Genomic DNA, 25078 nt, shown 5'->3' with positions numbered 1-25078 from the left:
GAAATAAAAATAATCCCTAGAGATAATTTAAAGAAATATATCTCATTTTAATGCCCAGGGTAAAATGTCTATTCATTAAAGCAAAGCAGTTTTATTCCTATGCTCTCCATCTCAGATGTAATATATATGAAAGCAATCTTTATGACAGGAAGTGGCATGTAATCCTGCAAGAATGAACTGCTGTCATTATCTGCAAATCAATACAATTTTTTTTAAGTGGATATAACAGTACCTATTGATTTCACGGTTTTAGCACCGGAGTTTCAGTTTCTACAGAGAAGATTCTTATAATGACAAGACAGCTACATACAAGTAATTGAGCTGATACAAACTAATTTGGAGTTTACAGTGCAATTCCCTTGAACAATGCAATCAGGCCTTCCTTTCCGTTGCATCAGCCGAACATTTTTTTTTCATTTCATAGAAACTTCATGTTTTGGGTAATTATAATAATTTTGAGGTGGTAGAATGACACTTCACTAATCCTACCTGTAAGCTGTAGAAAGGTTACCACGCAAACATCTCCTTGAAAGTTATCTCCCTATCCTGCAAGGGTAGTGTGTTATTACAGAATATTCGTATGAGTTTTTGCTACGCTTAAATAAGCCTGACCAAATGATTTCTCTTGTGAAAGCCTGAAACGGGCTGAGGGCTGAAAAGCTTATAGTCTGAAGAGGTGTGGTCAAGGTGAGGAAGGTAAAGGAACAGGAAACAGAAGCACATGAAAGAACTAAATAACTTATCCAAGGTCATTTGGTGGACCAGTCAAGCAACGAATTTCATTACGTCGTGCTCTATTCCTTTAAGAGAGTTTAATAAAACTGGTAAATTCTCACTACATTTCTGCAAATGAAGCATATAGAAACTTTGGCTTGACAAGCTGATCAAATGGCTCATCCTGTAATGAATGATCTGTAATGAGAGCTGGCTGAAAGGCAAATGTACCATCACACAAAGGAAGGAAAAAAGAAAGATCAGACCACTACAAAAAGATGACTTTAAAGGGATGGGATTAGGGCCAGCTGACATCCCAAAATTAATCTCATAAAGCAAACAGACAAAACATTTACTATTTTTATACCCCATTTCATGCAGAAAAACCAGAGCCTTGCCTCCTACAAGCCAGCTGCAGGTTACTTTCTTGGAAACTTAAAGCAAGAGAAGACAAGGAGGAAGCACATAAAAAGCCTGGGGAAGGCACGGATATGTAAACATCTCATCCCCATTATCTCTCATCATTCCTGTCCTCTGTCATAGAGAGGTCCATCCTCCTCTTCAGCCTGTTTTGTTTACAGGGTTAAACTCATTTTGGAGTTAAAGCTTTCAAATAACTGGTCTTATTTATCTATTTAACACTTCTCAAATGTGTCGCTGAGATATTTCAATAGAGTATTTCTGACTTTCACAACACAACTGAAAAATTTAGCATGGAGCATCTGAAAAGCTCAAACAAAAATAGAGTCTCCTTTTTGTTTTGCTTATTGTTTATCAGAAAGAGCAGTGTTTTCATGAAGCAGTTTATGGAAAGGAAAGAAGAAACTCAAGGGAGTCATTTCTCCTTTGCGTAGTGACTCATCATATCATAGTTACCCCATCATCTCCAAGGGCAACACTAAGCCAGAGCTGCACTGGAAGATCTCCTTAGGGAAATACCCGCTTTTCAAAGCCATCTCAGGACTCTTGTTCCAGGACCATGCAGAACAGAAGAAGAGCCTTTGATAGTAACAAAAAATAAAATGGGTTTCTGATAGGGAAGAAGCCAGAGAGGCCAATGACAGTTTTACATGAAGGATATCTTTTTCTTTCCCACCTCAATAACAAAAGATGTGAAGAATATTTACAAAGTATATTGTAGACTCTAGACGGCAGCGCCATAGGGAAAGGCAAAACAGACCTCACAGCTGGGTACAGGACATCTGAAGGAAGAAGGATCAGAAGGAAAAGAGCAAGAAAAGAAACAAACCATTACCATAAAAATAGTAGACAAAGATAGGCTGAAGTTCAAAATCTGTTTGCTTGCTCCTGGACATGCAGTACCAAAGAAGAGTCAAAATTATTACATGGGGCAACACAAAACCAAGATTAATTGTCTTTACTGTTTAACATACTGCAATTTACACTATTCATTAGCATTTGGGTGGGTTTTACTTTCCTCATTTTAGAAAGCCTTTGCTCTTTACAGTAAAGGATTTTATTCTTACCAGAACTTTACCACAGTTGCCATTGAGGGGGAGTAAGGACAGCAACACCTGCTATGCATTTCTGAACCACTTGAATAAAATACCAAAACTGGTAGAAGCAGATGCACAGCAAGGAGCTTTACAGCAAAAAGAAGAGTTGCCATCTCATTACAGTGTACTATCTCTAAAGGTAAAGCCTCAATCCCCTTTATCAATACTTAAGAAGTTGAAGGTACCTTAGAGAAGCCTACAGCAGCAGCCCCATCTCCCCTTTGAGAGCCTACAGCCTCAATACAGATAGGTCTTATCTCCCCTATTGTACTTAAGCTTCTAAATTACATGAAGTAATCTGATGAAAACCAAGCATCTGCTTTAGACACCGCATCTCTGTAGTGGCAAACTTCATCAAGTACGCAGCTCATTCTCCAGGGTAATACTAGCAAGAAGAAGCCAGACAAAACACGGTATAAGAAGTCGGCGTCATCTGACCTACCTCACTAACACAGGTACCTTCATGAAGGGATGGAATAATCAGAGTTGCCTTTGGCTCAAAAGACCTGGTCAGTGAGAAGCAGGTCTGGATCTTTTGGGGAAAGCGGCTACAGCAACTGGATTCCCCCAGACTTGAGCAGTTCTTGGGTGGACAAAGTGGAGTTACCCTCTACCAGCAAGCAATGAGCTATGGTGACAGCACAAGCAGCTAACAGAAAGCTCACTGTGATTCAGTTCTAAATGGCAAATTAGAAAAGCGGTTTCCTAAAAGCAAGGAAGTATGACGGAGAGAATGATTTCTTATCATGTCAAGTCAAAATCATACTTTCCTTATGCAGCAAGACATAATTTCAGCATTTCTCTGTTGCAGATGAAGCATCCAAGGGCAATACAGCAAATCAGCTCATGCACCAAGAACTGCACAGGGTGTGAGAAGCATATACAGATTTAAACAGCATCGTCCTGATCTAAAGCAAGGCGAGGTGCAGGCAGTAACATTCAGAAACCCAGTACTGCAATGAAAGGAAGCTTGGAAAACCAACATTCCCCTGGCTCAAGAAGAATCAGCCGCCAGGACATCTGCCTTAAATTGCACAGCATCTGCGGAACCAGAAAAACCAGAAGGAAAGCAGGGCAGGATTACTGACTGACCCATCTACTGCTATGGAACCCCACCTGCCAGGAGCAAGCTAACAGCTTCCAAAGTGTGGGGAAAAGCAGAGTGGAAGGCAACATCTCTAGAACAAAGCCAACAGTTTGAGTAATGACTGGTGAAACTAAAAGATCAAGAGTAATTTTCTCCTTCCAGAAGCAACGGTACTTCTTTAAGAAGGGAGAAAAAGCGTAAAGAAAATAGTCTAAAGCTGTCACATTGATCTCTGGGTAGGGAATTACTTGTGTTTGTTCTTCTGCACTGTGCAAACTCCTGAAAAGCAAGGAGCAGCCCCCGAGTCCTTTAGTGACTGTCCCAGAGCTCCCCCAAAGCAGAGTTCACCCAACAGACTGCTGCAGAGCACATAACACGGACCTCAGCAACGATGCAGTGCCTGCCCACATCTTGCTCCCTTGGAAAAAAAAGCAGTTACAAAGAAATGTAAGGACAGAAAGACAGTTATTGTAGGTTAATTAATCAGAAAAAGTTCAATGCAAAAGTATTCTATGAAAGCCTGCCCATGCAGACACCCTACAAATTAACTGTGAAGTAAGTAGAAAGTGCATTGAAAATGCCCTTTACAAGCTGCTCTGCACGCAAACATAACCTCCCCCAGCTCACCTACCGCAGCACGGGGCAGGGGATAAAGAAAGGGAAAGACGCACTCAGAGGCACGGTTGGAGCTCTCTCTCTTTGCCAATAAAATTCCCCAAGTGACAACCAGCCAATTACTAATTTGCAGGCTCAAATGCTCCAAGGTCTGCGGATCCCAGAGCATTTGCAAGCCAGAAGGATTCTGAAAGGTTGGAAAAAAAAACACAGTAATGCTGCCAGTCCTTGTCAGGGCCCGAAGTAATTTAACCAACAACCACTGAGACTGAGGAGACACCCAAGAAAGACCAGAGAGAAGGATGTCTATACACGCCTGAATTGCAAGTTATTATATAAATCTTTTAACATAACAAACGAGAGCATCACTACATGTACTGTCTAACAGCTCCGGGTCTGAAATGATAATTGCTGGATTCCTAAGACTACTTGGTACATTTTCCTCATTCTTCTTGCAATCACACTCATCTCTCTCAAAGTAGGCTGGGAACTATTAACATCTCTTCATCAAAGATTTAGACAGACTGACAGTAACCCTGAGATTATCCTGTCTCATACTTTTGAGTAAGTCGCCCAAACCCAAATGCTGGTCTCCTCTTCAAAGAGTTAAGCTGAGGACAGGAAAAATAATTTTAGTTTAGTACTCCTCTGTTCATTACATCGACGAATGAACTCCTCCTATGACATTACGTAGCTTTTGAGAAAACACTTGTGGTTTAGAACTGACTGTTCGGTTTGTATTCCTGCACAGATAATCACTCCTTTAAAAGGAAGTGTACATCAATAATATTCATGGGGAGCTTTATAAGAGCTTGGCAAACATTTCTGACAAAACAAAAAAACTCAAACAGAAGGATTACTCATAAAATGCTACATCAACAACACTTTTTGACAGGCATCTGGATTATGCTGCTCTTTAAAAGGGAAAAACAAAGATGTCACTTCGAAGCTTAAATGGAAACAGTGAAATATGCCATTAAAAATATCAGATCATAAACAAAGCTATTTTTACAAACTCAAATGCAATGAGCAATAGTGACAAAGTGTGCCAAGATAACTTACAGGCACTCTTAAAAAAAAATCATAATTTACTTTTTAAATAGTGCAAGATGTACAGGGATCACAGGCGAGTAGAGAGTTCATAGATCTAGAAGATCAGATATGTCACATTAGTAGCCTATCAAATCTCATCTTTCTCTTCAAATGACCTTTAGCCAATGCTCTAAATGAAGTGGAAGCCTACACGTTTGCCCAACTGAACAAAAACCCAGCAGAGAATGTAGACAGACATTTCGGGGGCCCATCCTTAAAGAACATATTTCACTATGCTCCCCCTCAAACCATGTTTAACAGAACTGCACTATCCAGACAACATTAATTTATGTGGTATTCTGCAGCAAGACTCACACCCAGATGATTGATGATGCAAACAAGAACGTATTACTCATTCCAAGCTTATTTAACTTTTATTTCCCAGGAAAAGCCAAAGGAAAGGTTGCGTAGAGTTCAAAAGAGACATCCAAAATATTCACGTGCAAAAAGAGACTGCTGGAAAGACTGCTTATGCAAATGAACACAGAGTTCTAATGGATCTGCAGTGCTCAGTTCAAAATTGTTCACCTGAATAGAGAAGCTTCTTTCAAGACAAATTTATAGAGTCTGGTATAAGGGGTAGATTTCCTTAAAGTGGAGTCAGCTTCTTCTCAATTCATTGAAGTCTACTGGCTTCGCTGGAGATTCAATGACGGTAATAGGCAACCTGTGTTGAAAGGTCTTTTATTTCTTTATTGAAGCAAAGACTAGCAACGATACCTTCTGCTGAAACGGTTTGAAGACATTAGGATTAAAAGGCTGAAAAGTTTTAGGACACCTTGACTAACATACCTTTCCAACTCCATTGCTTCACTGAAGCAGCTGGAGAGACTAGCGTTCAAAGCACTGAAGCATTTGAGGCTGAAAAGACCTCAACTTCTTTGACATCATGAACCGAATTTCTGCAGTTTAAGGTCTTTTCCACATTTTTGTCAAAAAAAGTCAATAGAAAAAAAGTAGAAACAGAACAAATCTGTTGGTTTGCCATTTGCAGGTGGTTTTTAATAGAAAGTCCTACTCTTCCAGGAAGACTCACGGGGACTATCACAGAGTCAGCGAACATAACCAACTGCAAGTGATGTGAAGACAGCCACATCATGTCTTTTGTAGTGTGGGAGGAATGCTATTAGGCAGCTGCAGAGCAGCAGGATAGGGACAGGCTTCTGCAAAAGAGTCAGAGCCGTGGCAAAGTAAGTACCTGACTCTTAGGAGTTTTGTGTGTCCCTTGTTGTCTTACGTGAAGCCCTGCACAACACAAAGAATGGAGAACAGGAACTGAACTTGGTGCGTGGTGTAGCAGACAAAAAAAATCCTCATTCTGTTGGGTCCGATGCTGCAAAATGGGAAGGAAGAGCACAGTTTCACTAGCTTGGAAAGAACAGTCTCTGCTTGAAAGGGAAAAAGTCAACCATTTCTCTTATGATCTGAGCTAACACCCCAAGAGAAGCCAAGATCCTTATGCAACAGAGAAACATAGAATGGTTTGGGCTGGAAGGGACCTTTAAAGACCATCCAGTGCCATCCCTTCTGCCCTACCCCTCTTCCTATCGCTTCACTGATATTTTACACATAAATTTAGGTACAAAGTAGTCTGAAAGGCAAAAATGCAGCCAAGGTGATAACACTGCAACAGTGTAGTATGGCCAGCAACATACTGCATCCCAAAAAGGTTTTCAAAGCTGTAGGTGTCTATCTAGAGGAGTTACCTTTTGGGTATAGAGGAACTGACAGAAGTCACCTCTGATTCCCCCAATAAAGTCTCCATTTAGTCTTAGACTCATTTTGGACTGACAAATTGACCACAGCATGTGAAACCTTATGCTCTTCATGGGGACCAATGCACTGTTTACTGATTACCAGTTCCTTTTCGACCTCAGTCCAATTCTCTTGCATACTCTAAGGCACAGTACTCAATTTCTTGCCTTGCTCAGGAAGAAAAAAATAAAAATCCTGTCACGATTACCAAATTTCTAGTGATGCCTTGGGGGTGTTGATGAAAGGTTTTTGTGATTAATTATTCCTGCTGTCAAAATCCATTTGTTTTTTCTATTATGAATTTTCTTGGCTTTAGTTTCTAGACAACGCATCTTGCTGTATTTTTGTTCAACAGAATGAAGACTCTTCCTTTCTTAAAATTTCCCACATAGAAAAAGCTAATCAATTCTTTCCTTCTCTTGGATTGGGGTAATGAATTATTGCAAGCAATTCCAGTGGCTTAAAGAAATGCCTTTCCACCACTCAGCCACCATCATCACTCCTCAACCATCCTATCTCATCAACTTCCATGAGGTGCAGACAGACCTGAACACGATATTCTGGGAGTGTCTACAGTGTGGTCAGATCCAGATTTAGCACAGCCTCCCTTAAGTTCTCCTAAGGATCTACACAAAGATTGCTTACATAGGCAACACAATGGCTTTGTCCCTACAAACCCATATTCTTCTGGTGTGAACTTCAGTGGTGGAGCAACAGCCATCTCTCCTCCTCTCCACTGACTTCAGAGGGAACCTAGGACAACTAGCTTAGAGTAGGACAGCAAACTGTAAACAGATTAAGTTGGGCAAGCTACAATCCCATCCCTCAAACATGCCAAATCAAATTATTTTGTTCCTAGTTTCTTAATCAAAATGGTGCCAACAAGTTAAATGTCTTGTAGGATCCATAAATTAATATCAAACTCATAATCACATACAAAACACTGAAAGGATATCAGGTTAGCTTGACAGGATCCATTTTCTATAAACTCATGTTGATTGGCATTAATTATATTTATCTTACTCAATTCTTTATCAGCTGCCCCATTTATTATACCCCAAATCAATACTAGAATGACAAGACTCAAAACTTGACACCTTTGAGGCACAGATCTTGGCCACTTTTCCAAAGCAATGAACCAAAGGTACAAAGCTGTCTGCCAGCAGCACACGGGCACAGCAGAGCTCTTCATCTCCTCTCTCCACCTCCCAATTACAACACTAAAAAAAGATCTGCAGCTTAATTTGTCATCCCCAAAGAAACAGCAGAATAAACATATCTGTTACAAAAGACCCCCTTTAGAGGAAAGAGAAAAAAGCATGAGAAGACAGAAGAGGAAGTGTGGGAGGTGAGCAGGTTAGAGTCAATCAAATTTTTGATTCTATGAGAATCATTAGAAAAAGAAGCAATTCCTTCACAGCATGAATTTGTTCTCCTCATGTAAACTGTTGATTTTAGCACATATGACCATCACAGAATTCATTCAATGGTGTGAGGAGATCACGCTGTTAAAACTGAGCTGCTAGAATTAATTTAAGAAGTTATTAAAAAAAAAAAAAAAAAAGAAAAAAAGAAGGTTTTAGGCTCTTTATATATGGTGCTGAGAAACTTTCCTCAGTGGGAAGCCTGAGAGCTAACCTTCCCCAAGAAGAGTCAGCACTGCTTGCAATCATCCAGATTGCTAGATATGAGATAAGCAGAGAGAAAGCATTTTCCTAGAGGATTAATATTTTCCTGGCAATCATACATTTTCCGTTGCATGTTTGGTGGTGGCACTTCAGTATTACCTCCAGCACCTCCCAAGTAGCAAGCTTAATTTCTTTTCTGTTGGAAGCTTGGTGGAGAGTCTCCACACACATACCTTGAATGAAGCACCACAGCACATCATTTCACATCATTAAGATACTGCCATCTTTGTGATGCTTTGACAGTATCTGGAGACACATGAATGCTCCAGGTGAAGAACCGCAGTGCTTCCCTTGACACCCTTGTTTACAGCTCTAACTAAAATGTGTGCAAGTTCAGCAGCTACACAACTGGCAGAGAGCTCATCTGTGTCCTACCAAACCAGCAGTGGCACAGCCAGGAAGCTATTAGTTTTTAAGAAGTCAGATAGTGCCCACGAAGAAGACTACTGGTATTTGTCCTACAGCTCCAGGCAGTGTCCTGCAGCCTGTCAGCAGTGGCTTTGAAGAAGACTATCACACGCCTCTTTCTCAACATAAAGAATATGCAGATGATGGAGTACGTACGAAGATCACGCTCCTGCCCCAGGGATGCTGCTGTTTACTTCCTCTGTTTTCTCTTCACGGTCTAACAGTGGTGTCAGGATTAGTACAATTTCATCCCTGCTTCTCCACAGCTCCAGCTCTCTGGTGATGTACTATTCAGGCGCAAACTCTTCATGCCATCCAACACTTCCATTCAAACCGTCCTCCCTCAGTGCCCCAATTTGTCACGTGTATAATTCAGGGACAGTCGAAACACTGACTGCCTTCATGTGATGAGTCCAGGCAACTGTCTGGTACTAGACTACTTCCACAAGCTCCACAACCCAAACGCCACAGTAGAGGAACACACTGTTGAGGAAGAGGTCTAGCAACACCGTTGCTGTGATGCACGGCTCCTGCAACGACTCCGATTCAGGGAGGTGCAAGACAAGTACAAAATAATGGAATTTTTTAACAGCCCAGGACAAATAAGCTGAATACGCCCATGCTCCTAAGAACTTCAAATGTGTTGGCTTCTCACAACTGGTCAAATTGGTAACTCAAGTTACCAGTGCAAAAGAAAAGGCTTATGGTCTAATGTTTAACCACTTCTTCCCTCCTCTACATCAAATCCTGCTAGGCGTGTTGTCACATTAGTTACTAACTTTTCACTGTGTTACTGCAATTCTTGTGGAAACATGGGCACAACCCAACGGGAAACAGTCAATTTGTCTTTGACACCTCATGTGTGGACATCACAGTTTGGGACTGGACCCTCGCTGAGGTGCAGGCAGTGTGAGCATCCCTCACGTTCTGGCAAAAAAACCAGCATTGCTCCAATTTCCAGAACTATAGGTGAAAAAAGGAATAGTCATTTTAATCAAAGCATTAGGGATAGCGCAGGATCTTAATCTATTGTTCAGTCTATACAGAACTCCATTCAGCACTTAATGCACGACTCGCTTGTTTCTGTGGACTCTTTTTTCTCCCAAACTACAACAGACAACCCCAGAATTAATCTCTGTGATTGCAAGGGTAACTTCACCACGAGAACAGTGTGGCCATGGGTTATAAATGAGAGTCCTGATCAAGTGCGCATTGAGTCCAAATCATTTGCTAAGAAGTTATCCTCCTATAGGCTATATAAATACATAATACATCTACATTAACCTGTGTGACATGGAAGCAGCCTTTCCAGCAATCTGGCCTACTTTATCTCCAGAGCAGACTCTTATATCTCATTTGTGTGAGTGAGAGCACATTTTAAATAATGATGAGAGACTCCAATTTTCACATTTTCATGGATGCAGTGTCAAATTTATTTGTAATAGGATCATCTATTATCTGTCACTACTGCGCAAACTAGGTGAGAAAATAATGGTTAGTAGTATATTATCTGGAATCCTGATGAAAATTAGCACGAGGTAAGTGGAGTCGTTGAAAACAAAAATGTTACTCGTCGATTGCTTAATGCAGCCTTCCTTAACTTATTTCTAATGTGAGATCAGAAGCTATTGGGTTTTTTTGTAAAAAAGAAAAAAAAATCATTTCCTCCACCCATTCAATTTTAAACATGGAATCTTTAATGTGCTGAAGTACTCATATGGTAGATCTGTTTATAAAAAGACTTAAACCAATGCCAGAGAGAAAGAAGAAATGGTGTTACCATCTCATGAAAGAGAGAGAGTGAAGCTGGGAGTTTCATTCACTTGATCCTGACTTTATGGCTTCCACGTGGACAGACATCCTACCCTCTACCTGGACACCCCATAGGTTACAGGAAGAGCTGGAAGCCTGGCACATCTCGTATTCTCATCTCCAGCCTGAGTGAAAAAAACCTAGTTAGACATATTGCCTTAAGATTTTCCTACTTTGTAAAGCAAAGAAGCTTTTCCTTCTTGGACAAAAAAAAAGGTAAAAATAAAAACCAACATATATTTGCAGGTGCATCCGGGGATTAGCTATAAAACCAGATTACGGACCTACTACAGTGCTCAATCTTCTGAAACTTGATGAAAGAAATACCTGGTGGTAAGGATGTCACCTCTCCGTAATTCACTTGCTCTTTCATCCCTTCATTTCTCCAACCTGTATTCAGGCATGAGTTTCAGATTACTTCCATGATTACATTCTGAGAACACATTATTATTAACAACTGTCGCTTCTTGCCAAGACTGCTTTGATAATACAGCACAAGGCTTCAACCACTGCCGCCTTCAGTGTCACTGCTGAAAGCATCTCTCTGGGAAAGCTGCTGCATGCCAAAACAGACCGAGGAATCTGCTTTACTACATCTAAAGGTTGTTCTGTCCAATGGAAAGAGGATGAGGACACATCTTCTGTTGAAGTCACACATTATGACAGCGGAAACAGCATCTGAACACACCTACACAATCTTTTCTTTGGTTTGCTCACAACATATTCACGGAAAAAAAAAGTAACCCAAGGAGAACTAGACAGCAAATGGAAAAACCACGCTTTGAAGATGATATGAAATTTTAATGCAATTTTGTTTGTCAGGCCCTTTAAAACGATCCTTTGATTTATGGAACAAATGCTTGTATTTTTAGTGGCTATAAATGAAATAGTTTTAGATGTCCACTAAATGGAAGTGCTTTCCAAGACAGTAAAATGTGGTTTTTCGCTTAAGAAAGCATAATGAAATTCGTACTAAGTTGTATTAAAATAAATATTTCTCAGTTATATGGGATTAAAATGTAATAATTTCAAATTTAATTTAAAAAAAGAATTATTAAAACTTAGGTTTAATATAAGGGCTTAAACAGACTAAGGTTTAAAGAAAATGTTAAACGATATCAGTGAATTCTCTTTGAGATATGAGTAAAAGGATAACACGCTGAAATTATACAAAAAATATCCATGGAAGATCTCCTTGCCCTCCAAAATCAAATCAAGTATGTTTGCGTATTTAAACACTGTAAATCTCAAGTACGTAGCTAAATTATTACTTTCATAATATTTAAGTGCTACTATTTTTATCTTTTCCTTCTGTAACCTTTCCCAATAAGTCAGATTTTTCAGCTTTGGCCATCCACAATTACATTTTCCTTTGTTTCAGCATAACCAGGAGTTCTTCAGAAAGTATTTTCCTTAGTGGGAGGAATCCACTGAAAAGAAGACCAGGAAAAGTTAACTTCAGTCACAGGCTGGAGGAAAAAAAAGAGAATCAAGTGGAAAAGAAAGATACTATAGCCTACTATGACTGACCTACAGGCATGGGGCCATGTCACAACCGGTTTAAGGCACTAGAAGTACATGCAAGTGTTTTTGGAAAACCTCATTATCTCAATGCATGGACATCAGAAGTTTGCATATACGTAATTCTCTTTGAAATTGGTAAAACGTAGGAACTCTACAACCTAGATACATATAGGTTATGGGGTAGATTATGACCAAAGGAGGACATCAGTATCCAACACATGCTTTTAGCGAGCTTTATGAAGTTATATCCACGGTACGAATGAGTCCAAGGCCACTTCTGTGTGCGTTTTTCTCTACTTGGCCTGAAATTTTTCAAGATTCTTGTGTTTTCATCTTTACCAGAACTCTGCTAGTCAGAGCAGCGAGGCTACAATCTGGCTCTGCATTCCAGAAACTTGATGAAGCAGCACCCAAACGCTGCTAGGGAGCCACTTCACTCTCCTCGGCATAAAACATCAAAAACCTTCATAAGAAGAGGCAGCGTAAGATACCCTAAAGTAGAACAGACATGAGAAACCAGGGAGCTGTACAGTTCTCCTCCCTCCCGAGAGTATCCAGAAGCAGGGACCAGACCCAGGGCTGCGGTCCAGCACTGTAACCATGAGGTCCTGCAAGTCATAACCACCAGTTCTGACTTGTTCCGGATCTCTACCATCTCTACTCAAAACAAGGAGCTTCACTGATTAGGGGTGTTCAGAAATATCCAAAGTATTTTTGTGCCATAAATCAATTAATCTGTTAAAAATTTTAATAAAGTTACAATATTTATTACATAAAGAATATAAAACTTTAAAACCTAACAGCGTGCAGAGATAAGACTATATTATGATGATTAGTAAAGTGATATAAATTTAAGGTATTTAGTTGCAAGTCATAACATTTAAATTATTGCTAACTGAAGAATATTATGGAAATAAGTTATATGCAATACAGAACAAAAATAAATCAATTACTTAAATTAGCATTTCTCATTTTAAACCCTAAATAATTTAAATCCTAAAGACTGCAGTCATTTTGATATAGAACATTTCACCCTGACACACACTTGGAGTAAAAATGGAAACATGTAGTAAATCATCTCTAAAATAACTGGGTACATCAGGACAGAATGAGAATGGAGCTATGCAAGAGAGAAGAAATACTTCAAGAAACCATTAAGGCAAAGTCATGTTGGACAGGATGTCAATGAGAAGAACTCTCACGCTAAGAGGTACAGGAGCACCTTAATTGGTGAAGCAAAAGCAGAAGGGAGACATGCTTCTGGTGAGCTGGCACTGGAACAAATGCGGCCAAGTGGCCTCCATCAGATTCTTAGGGTTAATCACCCTCTTAATGACCCACCCATGAGGAACAAAACAGTGCACATCACGACTGACAGGTAAAAGGAGGTGTGCAGCTTTATTCTGAAGGTTTACATGAACACTTAATGGGCCAGAAAAAAAAACCCGTTCACAGAGCTTTGCATTATTCAGTAATTTCTCTAATTATAAAGTGACTTCGAGCACCGCTATTGTTGCAGACAGTCCTTTCCTATTACAGCCTATTGTTTGAGAATCTGTGTGTGAGGACCAAGAACCCCCGCACGCCAAACTGAGCATCTCTTAAGTGTCACTTCTACCCAACCGTCGTTCCTCTAGCAGGTAATACGCGCATTATCTACGCTGACCTCTCCTTAATTTATAGCACCTCTATGTCATAAACCAATTATCAGCATTTGACATGAGCAGCACTTGCTAGTTTGAAAAGCAATTAAAATTTAGGAGCTGTCTTGCAACAAAAAAAAAAGCACTCTCAGAAGTAGAGCTAAAGAAAGTTGCGGCATGCAAGCCATCAGTTTAATTCTGCCTCTATCAATCACGGTAGGTCTCGCTGAATGAATGGCGATGCAGAGGCAAGCAAACAGCAATGTTTACGAGGTGCAGCTGGTGGTACTTACGTTAACAGCAAAAGCAGCATCAGTTAAATTAACATTCTTCATTCTTTCATTGCTCATTATGGTTTGACAGACATACCCGCAGTCCACATAAATGACTTAGAGCAAGAGAGCTGTCTAGCAACCTGCCATGAAACAAGACCACCTAATGGGAGCAGCCACTGTAATTAAAACTCCAGAAACCAAGATTTATACCAGTTTAAGGATGCAGTGGTGGGTATTATGACCTACTTCAAGTTTATTAAAGGAATCGTGAAAGCTAGTGCCATTACTCAAGTGAAAAGAGCCTACGGTTTGTGATATTTGTCCGATAAAAGGGACTCAAGCGCTCTTTTGATCTAGGAACCGTTTGTGTTGTTTCAGGTCTGGAGATGCAGGGGGAGAAGAAAGAAAAAGATATTACGTAAGTATTAGCTAATCAGCTTCCCCAGGAGAACACTCTTCCTAAGTCTTACTCGTTCAAGTCCACAAGATTTTCTTTGATGGGGAATTGCAGCAACTGGTTCTGCTTAAAAATTTACAGCCACATTTAATCTCTTGGATCAAGAAAAGTTAATTTCATCAATTCAAGGCTATATTTCATGGAACTAAGCATCAGAGAGGAATACAGTACTAAAAAGAGGGTGAAAACTCACCAGGATTTTGTAAAAGCATCTCCAAAGACACAGAATTACACTTGATCAAGTAACAGAAGCTGTTCTGACTGGAACTCGAGTGCATTAAGGAGGAACCATAACATCAGAAAAGCATGTTAAAAAAAAAATAAACTCAATGGACCTTCAAAACACCACCTTTAAAACACCACGTGAATGAGTCTTAATGCTGTTAGCTATTAAGCACAGGATTTTTGCAGAAGATGGAACCACCAAGGAACATCCCACAGGGCAGCATGATGCCCCTGCTCTCTGCTGGGCACATGGCATTGCGGGGCTCACAGAAGTTGGGGTGCTGGGCAAACAGGAGTCCAGCAGGAGCCTGAGAAATGCTGTGGAGAGGAACCAATCTTAAAACCTAGCTCTCTGTGGGGGCAGTGTTTTACTCACGTCGGCTTCCCGGGCGTGATATCCCTACCAGAGTTTGCTTTCCGTTTCATCTCCCTTCCGCTTTGCTAAGAGCAATATAAAAAGGAGGAGCTTTTTTTACCTCTTCCCCTCAAGCAGTTCAAAAGCATCGCTCCTTTTCCCTTCAATGTCTCAGTGGTTGAAGCAGTTGCCTTAAATAGAGATCTGTGGCTCAATCCCCTCCAGTGTCAAAGATCTGAAATTCCACCTTCAGCCCTCAAGAGGCAGCTATAACCACCAGGCCATCAAGGCATATTTTAAGATGACAGCATGGATGTAGGATCCTTTCCACCTCTCCAGCAGGGCCGTCCTCCTGCTGCAGCATTGCCCACTGCCACTGCGCTCCCACACGGGGCAGAAACTGCTCTGCCATCTCATACCATACATCTGTACATATCCCCACACACCCGAGACCTCTCGGCATCCAAAAGACTCTTCACTTTAATAAATACATTATACCATAAAACAGCATCAGCAGGTCAGTGCCTATTCACTGGCTCAGCATAGCTCCCACCTATATGCCCAAAGTCCCCTCCAGAGATATATTTCTGTCCATCCTGCTTCCAAAGATATTTGGGCATGGCTCAGGGAAAGCCCTCAACCAAAACCCTGCCCAAGAGCACATGAAGATCACCCGAATGCACGATTACGCCTGAGCCTGTGCCCTGGCCCCAGTTTACCTACACTGATGTAGCCATACAGAATCAGGCTAAAATTAAAATTCAGCCTTTATAGCAACTAAAGCAACTTCGAGTGTCCAGAGCCTAAAGATCTACATTGGCAAGGTCTGAAGATCTTCAGTGGCAAATACTGGGTCGACCCAACTTCTCATAGTCAGGACTTCAGCCCATGCTGCTTTAGCTGGCCACGTAACACAAATGGTATTGGGGGAGGAACAAAAACCCCTCAAACCCAAAACCTTCAGTTTTCAGCAGTCAGCTACACCACTTCCTGTGAAATATTCCTACTTCTTGCAAGATGTACCAGTTTGGGAAGTGGGTTATTTAGCTAAGGGCATATCAACGTCTAAGGGCTCTTCTGTGAGGACCTAATCGCTCTTGCATGCTGCCCCAGCAGCCTTGGGGCTTGCTGCTCCTCAGAAGTCTTTCACAACAACCAGCTCCTGACACAGAGCGTTGAGCAAAAAAAAACCCCTCAGGAACTAGTTAGCACTGATCTTGTTTTCTTCCTTGGTATCTTTTCTCCTCCGTATGCGGTTGCCTCAAGAGAGTATACGTGGCATCTCCTCAGCACCCGTGCTCAGGGACCAGTCTGCCAGGCTGACAGCCCCTCATGCCCATATAGGACTCCCAGCCAACCTCCACATGAAACAAATGCACGAGTTAATTCACCAAGAAAAGCTCTTTTTAATCGAAGTTTAGCAGGTGCAAGGAAGTCTCTTGCAATATTCACTCAAGGGCTGCAAAGGAAAACGGATCCAGAGTTCCTCCATCCTACTCATGTCACTGAAATCCCAACATCAAGAGCTTTGCTTCACAGGGGTATAGTTTTGCCTGTCCTGTGATGAATTTACAGGAATATCTATAGAAGAATGCCATTTGGGACAGAAACGGCAGAGGGATGGCTGGAAAATAGTCATGTTTTTGTTAGTTTTGCTATATAGTTCATCCATACTTTATTGCAGGTGATTCTGTTAGAAGGATGTTGCTTATCACAGAAAGGGATGAGGAAACAATGCTCTCCATCCAATTTATTATTTGGATGGAGTTGTTTTTTAAAGAGCTAGTAAAGAACAACTTAACCATGCAACTCCTCTTGCATGTTCTTCAGACAGAACAGATACACTTTGCTTCTTAACAACCTGTTTACTCAGAACAGCGCTGGCACATGGAGATGCTCCTTAATGTCGACAACTGAGCAAAGAATAAGTAAACACTGGAGATTTAAGTTCTCTGTAGATGACATGTTGAATTTTCAGGGGTTACATGCCAAATCAACATTCTGTTTTTTTCCTCCCTACAAGAGTTTGTAACCACAGAATGGTTTGGGTTGGAAGGGACTTAAAAGATCATCCAGTTCCAACCCCTCTACAATGTGCAGGGACACCTCCTACTAGATCAGGATGCTCAAGGGCGCATCCAACCTGGCCTTGTAATAGTAGAGTCCCTTCTAAAACTCTGCCTTGCTGGCATCTTAGAAGCTCACGGAAATACTGCCGCAGACAACAATCTCACAGAACTCGTACAAAGTCAATATGGTTTCTTTTAGCAAAATTCAGATAGTACAAATTCAGCGGCGGGGCAGGAGGCAGGGAACAAGCAGAACACATGCCGAGTCGTTCAATCACCTCATTGTTTCTAAGGTTGTAGGACCTGATCCAAAGTTCAAACACAGAACACCCTTTTCATTGACTGTAAGGAATGCTGGATTCAGCATAAACAGTCCTTTTTTTGTCTGCAGAAGAGCTGCTGGGAAGGACCTAAGTGACCGCCTCATGGATATTCACAAAGTTGATTTAATAACTGAAGTGCTAATCAAGCAGTTAACTGACTAAAGCTACAAAGATACTCCATCAAGCAAGCTTTATTTCTTACAAAAATTCTCACACCTACAATAGCAACTCAGCTTCTGCCTTCCATTCGTTATGACTGTAAATCGTTACAGTTTAACAGGGGTGAAAATTTCTGCATTTAAAACTTCTCCAGGTTACTTAATTTAGTGAAATGCAAGCCCAACAAAACACATTAGGGCTTCTGACAGAGCTGAAGTACTACGTATCCAAGTACAGAACATGAATCAGCTATTCAAATTGAACCCTTATAACCTAAGAGACAAAGCTTATGTTCAAAGCAGCACACGCTCCTGCTTTTTAAAACCAGGTGCAAGCTTGTGAAAACGTGTTATCTTGTAGCTAATAGCGATCGCCAACTGGGATTTGATAAAAGGACAACTAGGCTTTGCCTGCTGAAGAAAGGGACTCAAAAAACAGCAGAAGGAAAGAAAAAGCACTCACGGTAACAAGCAACAAGAGATTATCCCTCGCAGTGCAGTCTCCACCTGTGATTATACGCAGTAGCACTAATACGTAACACTGTCCAAGATCCCAAGGAAGGCTGGAGACGCACGCCTGCCTGTTTTCTCAACGTAATTCCATGTCACATAAATGACATTCAAATAATACTCATGTTGTACTCAGAAAACATGGCTAATTTATTTCTTTTTTTATATATACAGTTATAAGTGCATAGTTTATTACATAGTTACAGACAGGAGGAAAGCCAAGACACCTACACGTGATGGTGGAATGAAGATTACAGGTCAGCACGCCACGCTACATGACAAGTCAAGCATAATTTTGGACTTCCTATAAAGACAAATTTCACAACTGTAACAGAAGAGTTATTTGCCCAATATGCACACACAGCTGGATCTAAAAAAATTAAAATTGAAGTGAAACAATTTTATCATCATTGCAACTCTCAAAAATGTATAACATTTGTGTAAAAGGATTCAGCGTAACTAGGAATGGGAAAACATCCATCTCCAAGCAGAGAAACATTTAAAATTTAACATGATCTGAGCCAGTGGTCTCTTCCTTAGGATCTGCATGTTGACACAGCAGAAGAGAGTTGACAATATCATGAGAACCTTGCGAGCTACACCAGGAGTAGCACCTTGCTCCAGAATAGATTAAGCCAAGACAGGCAGGTCTAAAGGAGCAAGGACCACCTGAAAAGCAAGTCATTTGCTGTGTTACACATCCACTGACTTCCCAGGTACTCTCAGCAGTGACCCACACCTTGATAAGCAAACAGAGGTACCCAAGTAGGGTGGTGAAGTCAATAAGCCAAACAAAGATGCCATTGCAACAAACTGTACGCTAAAAGAATGCCTCAAAGAAGAAATTATCTCTCTAGAGAAATTTTGTGGATAACAAGGCACTGACAAGCCAGCTCTGCCCACGGATATATCGGGAGCAGCTGAAGATGGTTACTATGCTCTACCACTTCTAATCGTTACCTGCCAAGTAATGGTTTCAACTCCACTGCGCTTTGCGAGCGTCTCCTTGCCTGGGTTCGCCAAACCCTCTTCAGCGATTTCTCAGCCTAGGCTGACTGATGAAACTGGATACTGGAGTGCTCCCATCTCCCCTTTTACCAGCAGCACAGCTGGGGAAGGCATGGAGGAGTGGCAGTAACATATTCCATATGCAACAGCAGTTTCTAAAATGAATGCTTCTCTCCCGGCTACAATTATAGCTCTCTGGGATACTCGAAATCAGCAAGGTCAAGACGTACAGAAGTAACACAGAAAGCAGATGAGCCTGTGCCTAAAATCCACAGCTTATGTTGATGCTGAGGAGTGGGTTAAAAAAATATAACTAAATATAAGATTTCATCATAGACATGATGAACCAAGATGAGAAAATGGTTCTCCTTCCCTGCAGAAAGAACAACATTAAATTAGGATTTCTAATACTGAAATACTGCTGAAGGACTGGGAGCCAATTAACAGCCAATTTCTGTAAGCTGCATTTCAAAAGTGATATAGGAAAATGACAATTATAGGGTACCACACACCAACAGACAACACTGCTACTGAACTCACAGCTTGCTATAAACTGTGACAGTGTCCTCAGCCATGACATCTGCTTACATTGGAAAGTGCTGGTAGCAATGGAAAGAGAAGGAAACTGGGAAGCATACTTGGAAATAAATAAATAACAGTAATAATAAAAATAGTCAGGATGGCAAAAGACTGACAGAATCGCTCTGGGGTTTCTTGCTGGTAGAATATTCATTCCCCTAGTAAGATATCTACCCATAGATCAGATTAAAAACCTGTCTACTGGAATGAAAATGTAGCTCAACTTCTCCAGGATATTAAAGTGTGTAGTGCAGCTGACATCTGGTCTGATCAGTTTTCATGCAAAGCAAGAATAAAAAAACAAACTTTAAAAAGGCTAAACAAAAAAAGTACCGAGAAAAATCCACGTTGGAAGACTAAACACGATTACAGTGGCAATTTCAGATCAATATCAATAAAAGATTTTATGGAGTGTAAGATGCGTATCCAACACAATTCAAAATTGACATGTTATAGGCTCTACACCAACCGCTTCCCACAATGGAAGGTAATTTTGGAGAAATCAGAAATCAGAGGCAAGGGATATTCTCTGTAGCAAAAATGATACAACACATTTAACTCCTCACACACAACTCCAGAGAAATAAGCAGCTGACATTAGGAATTAAAAGGAAAAAATAGCTCGAAAATAAGAATTACGCAGTTAACTATATTAAACATGTAGGTTGTGAACGAAGATAAGCCAAAATACCTTCTAAGTTCAGGGGCCTGACCCAGAAAGCCGCTATCCCTTACAGACAAAGTAAAAACCTGCACCAAAAGAGTGTAATGGGAGGATATCCACAAACTTTGGAGAGGTGCTAAGCAGGCCAACTCTATTTAAAAACAGAGAAATTAAAGTCATGGCTAAGCTGCTTAACATTTCACACCCCAGACAATGGCATGAAAGATACAATAACAGCAGCTTAGGGGAAAGCTGCCAGGGAAAACTAACTCAGAGAAAATGTTGAAACTCCGCGATAAAAAGATGACTGATAAAAATTCCCCAAATTCTCCCAGACCTGGAAAAACACATAGAGGAAAAACAAAAGGAAATTACACTGAAAATATCAAATAAAGTTGACTTAGACACTTTTTGCTCCTTCCAACAGTAAACAAGAAGTTTCTTCCAGCATCTTCTTTGCCATGGAAAAAGGGAGCAAACCTACAGCTAACCACAGGCTTCCAGCTCAAAGTCTAACAAGAGTGTATCAAATGGAAAAATGTTCTCCCACTTCTTTCCTTAACCACAGGGGCAGGAAAAGCCCCCCACAATCCACTCACGGGAACCTTCTGAAGTGGTGTAACATGGAACAGAAGTAAAACAACACTGTCCCCATGTATCCTGCAGAGTTAAACTAAATTAATAGTCTTAAAACACTCACCAGTTCCAAAACAAACAACCCGCCTCCAAAAAACAGATGGAAAACCCACCACATAAACTGAACACCACCATCTCCCAGCAGAAAGACACCTATATCATAGACCTCGCTCCAAAATGTGTGAAGAATTACGCAATAGTGCAAGCAGTAATAAACCGAGATACTGGAACAGTGCTCAGAAAAATCACAGATGTCCCATTCCTGGAGGTGTTCAGGGAAAGGTTGGATAAGGCTTTGAGCAACCTTATCCAGTGGGAGATGCCCATGGACTGGATGGCCTCTGACAGTCCCTTCCAACCCAAATCACTTTGTGACCCTGATTAGAAGAACGCAGTTTGTTGATAAAAGTATCTTCTCCACGTCGTAACTCAGCCAATGTAAAAGTAAAGACGGAAGCGTGCAGGGGAAGGGATCTCACACAGAATTAAGTACTACCTTGAAATCTTTTTGAATTTGTATTTTAAACATTTTTTTGTAATATTAACGGGCTGTAAAACCAAAGACCCAACATTCCCAAGTCACGCATTTTACAAGAAGGGACAAGAATCCAAAGACACAAACAATTTACTCAACTTGTCACGAAGAAACAACCCCCTTGGAGCACGGACAGGACACACGCTGGCATGATCTGGTCACAGGAGGAGGAGGCAGAGGGGAGAGGACTTGAAAATTATTTCCAGCTTATTGTCTGGCAATGAAAACAAAATCTGAAACTGCAGCTGGACATTTGAATAACTTCAAAACAAATCCTCTGGGAAGGATCAAGTATGAAAACCAGTGAAATCGGTGAATAAACAAGAGCCATCAAAACTGAGGTTTACCAGGAAAAGATGAAAGTATTTCAAATTTGTAATAGTGATGAGGCCAAAACACCTGCCAACACCTACATGGGCAGCAAAGCCACTGGAGAAAATGCAGAAAAGGCTAGAAAACACAATCCTGCGGTACTTGAGAAATATATTGTTTCCAGAAATTTCCGTTCATAAATAGAAAGCAGATACCAGATCAAATTTATTATCTTTCTTTAATGTTTGACACAACTCTCGGCATTTCCAAGGGTTGTTCTACTTCTTATAACGACGCCTGTGCCAAAATATAATGTTGTTTTCATATTAATGTGAGAATGTCTTTAAAAAAAAAGAAAATAAATAAAATCCCAGACCATTTCCTAACCAACTGGAAGATGTTGAGGTCAGATAACATCTCATCACTGGCCTATACCAAGTGGTGAATTAGAAGGGCAGATTGCTCAGTGAAATTACAGATTGCTATGCTAGACGAAAGTCACTTGTAAGGAAGTGTGAGCTCTCACACCTTTCAGATATTGGCTACACGGGTGTATTTTAGGATAACAGACCAACAGCAAAACCCTCTGCTTTAACCCACACCACACCCTTCCCCTATTTTCCTCTGTGCCGTAGTTATAAACTGGAAGGCTGGAGCTAAACTGCAGGGAGGTCCATCCTGCAACCACACAGAGCCCAGCAGCTCACGCACCGCTCAACCTTCGCCACTCATTTTTCGGTAGCATCAGTGACAGGACTCCATTTCCAGCCTATGATTATTTGTTACTGTTGAAAATTATTTTCAAGAAGAACAGGTAAACAGCAGACCCACGTGTTCAATAAAATGATCACTTATCGAAACAGATCAAGAGTCGAAAAACGGTTATCTGTGACAATACAGTGGCCCATTTCTACAATTTATATAAGCCCATCCAAAGATTTCCCTCTGAGCATCTCATTAAATCTAGGCTTGAAAGCTAGAATTGAGTGCATTTATATATTTCAGCAGCTGAATGCTGTCAGGATTCAAAGATAAACTACTTCTTCCAGACAATTTAGATTTTATAAAATTTGTTGGCTTCACTAAAGATGAAAGACTGTTGTTGTTTTAAATCACTGCTTTGTGCAATCTGGTTTGCTTATGTCTAACAGAGAGCCATCTACTATCCCATCAGTGTTAGGAGTGTGGCAACAGAAAGGTAACCCACAACTGGGTCCTTGCCCTGCGGCACCAAGAGCTCAGTTTTCACACAACCTTGGTTTTCCTGCATTCTTTTCCCAATTAAATCATTTAGGGGTGAGGAGGATTTTGTTTTAGGGTTCACCACTCATCTGCTTTACTGGGGGCATGCTTCAACCCATTTATTTTTCAGTAAAGCTCTTGTTTTATAGAACTCTTGGCAGGTACAAAAAAACCCAACAACAAAACACACCACAGCTCAGCATCTTCTCTTTGCAAAAGGGAACCATCAACATACCACTTGGACACATTCGAATAACAAGTGAGAGGAAAATGTAATTGCTTTTCAAAAGAACTTCAGGGCTGCTCCATCTACCCCATGTGCTCCATCCATCTCCCAACTACAGAGGTTGTCCAAAACTCCATGCTAAGCCACAGGTGACTGAAGACAAGCAAGATGAAGACAAGCTGCAGAGCACAAAACCTTTTTCCTTCCGCCCCTCTGAAGGAAGGAGCAGAAATACAGACTTAATGCTGTCTCAACGACCTGTCTGTGTGAAGTTGTGTGACCCTGGTGTGAAATGATGGCAATATGAAACGATAGGGGAGGAAAACCCCTCTGCTTCCCACCTCTCGCACCACACATTTCGTTTCTCCAAACATTAACCATCCAAAAGGAAACATCACTTCACAAGCACTCCATCCTTGCTTGTATCTGTTGCCTCCAACTGCCACAGACAAACCAAAGCATCAAAACGCAGGACACACAAGAATACATCTTCATGGCCTGAAAATGGCTGGTAGCCAAATTCCCTGCAACTGTCCACTTTTCCTCAAGCGCATACTAAGGGCTGGAGTCAGCCAAAACTGATCAAGGAAAACGTCTTGCGCAGCCAACCTTTCAGGGACACACGTATTACCTTCTCCACCCATCCAGTTGCAAGGCTACCAGGGTCCACTCCACACCCGTGACCTCACAGAGGTCTAGGAGCTCACATAGCTCTCTTGACTGGCTGTGTTGCCCCATTGTCCCCAAAGTGCCTCTGCTGGCCTGACTTATCTTTCCCTGAACTGGCATAGTCACGCACACAGTCCCTCCAGGCCACTGAAAAGTGACACCAGCAACCCCCGTGACTAACGAGCACGCACCCATGAGCCAAAGTGTAATGTTTGATAGTTTGTGATGGAGAACAAATTAACTTCTTAATTTGACCAGGTGCCACTGTGTGCCACTGAAGCCAACCCTTATCTAAACCAGTTTTTAACGTTCTCTTTTGCTACTGCATGACTTTGGTGTAAACAATATTAAAAAAACCTACTTATTAATTCTCACCAATTTCTGTCAAGCCATTCCCAGGCTTTCAAAAAACTCCTTTCAGCTGTAGGAAAAGATATTACATTCAAGAAGGTTTTCATGTCCACAGGTCTTGAATTTTTATTTAGCCTTGCAGATCTCTCACCATTACATTGCAGGTAGGGCTGGATGGCATATGCAGCTCTTGAGACACAAAGATTTTGGCTGCCCACTGACGAGCTACAGAGCCTCTTCCAGCAGATAACAGAACTAGTTTTCCTGATACATTCCACTTAAAATAAATACTCCAGTTTTAATCTTCCCACGCTTGCTGTTCTTGAACATTTACTTCTCCTCTTTGATGGACAATCTTATTGGTTCATTCACACAGCCTACTATACTGCATTTCATACAGTTCTAATTAAGAGTTTAGCTGAGCTACTTGATGTTTAATACTGTAAGAAGTGAGTATTTTCCTTCTTTCATAACTGTTGCTATGATATTTACAGTATATTTGAAGTAAACTCCCAACAGCCTACTTCGTATGACCTAAGTATTATCCTTTCTCTATAAAATTCTAGGAACTGGCTCACTGAAAATGGCTGGAGGAAAGAACAGCTTCCTCTCTTCCAAAAAGGAAAAAGA

At 41.0% G+C, this 25078-nt stretch overlaps 1 protein-coding gene across 2 annotated transcripts in view; it reads right to left on the bottom strand.

The window, feature by feature from the left end:
- KLHL29 (kelch like family member 29) overlaps positions 1 to 25078 on the bottom strand; it is a 410457-nt gene that overhangs the window by 344801 nt on the left and 40578 nt on the right. The gene's annotated exons all lie outside the window — the stretch shown is intronic.

The sequence above is a fragment of the Cuculus canorus genome, chromosome 3, assembly GCF_017976375.1.
Source record: "Cuculus canorus isolate bCucCan1 chromosome 3, bCucCan1.pri, whole genome shotgun sequence".
Classification (NCBI taxonomy): Eukaryota; Metazoa; Chordata; class Aves; order Cuculiformes; family Cuculidae; genus Cuculus; species Cuculus canorus.
Note: the sequence above shows the minus strand (reverse complement) of the source record. Positions and strands in the feature narration are given on the sequence as shown.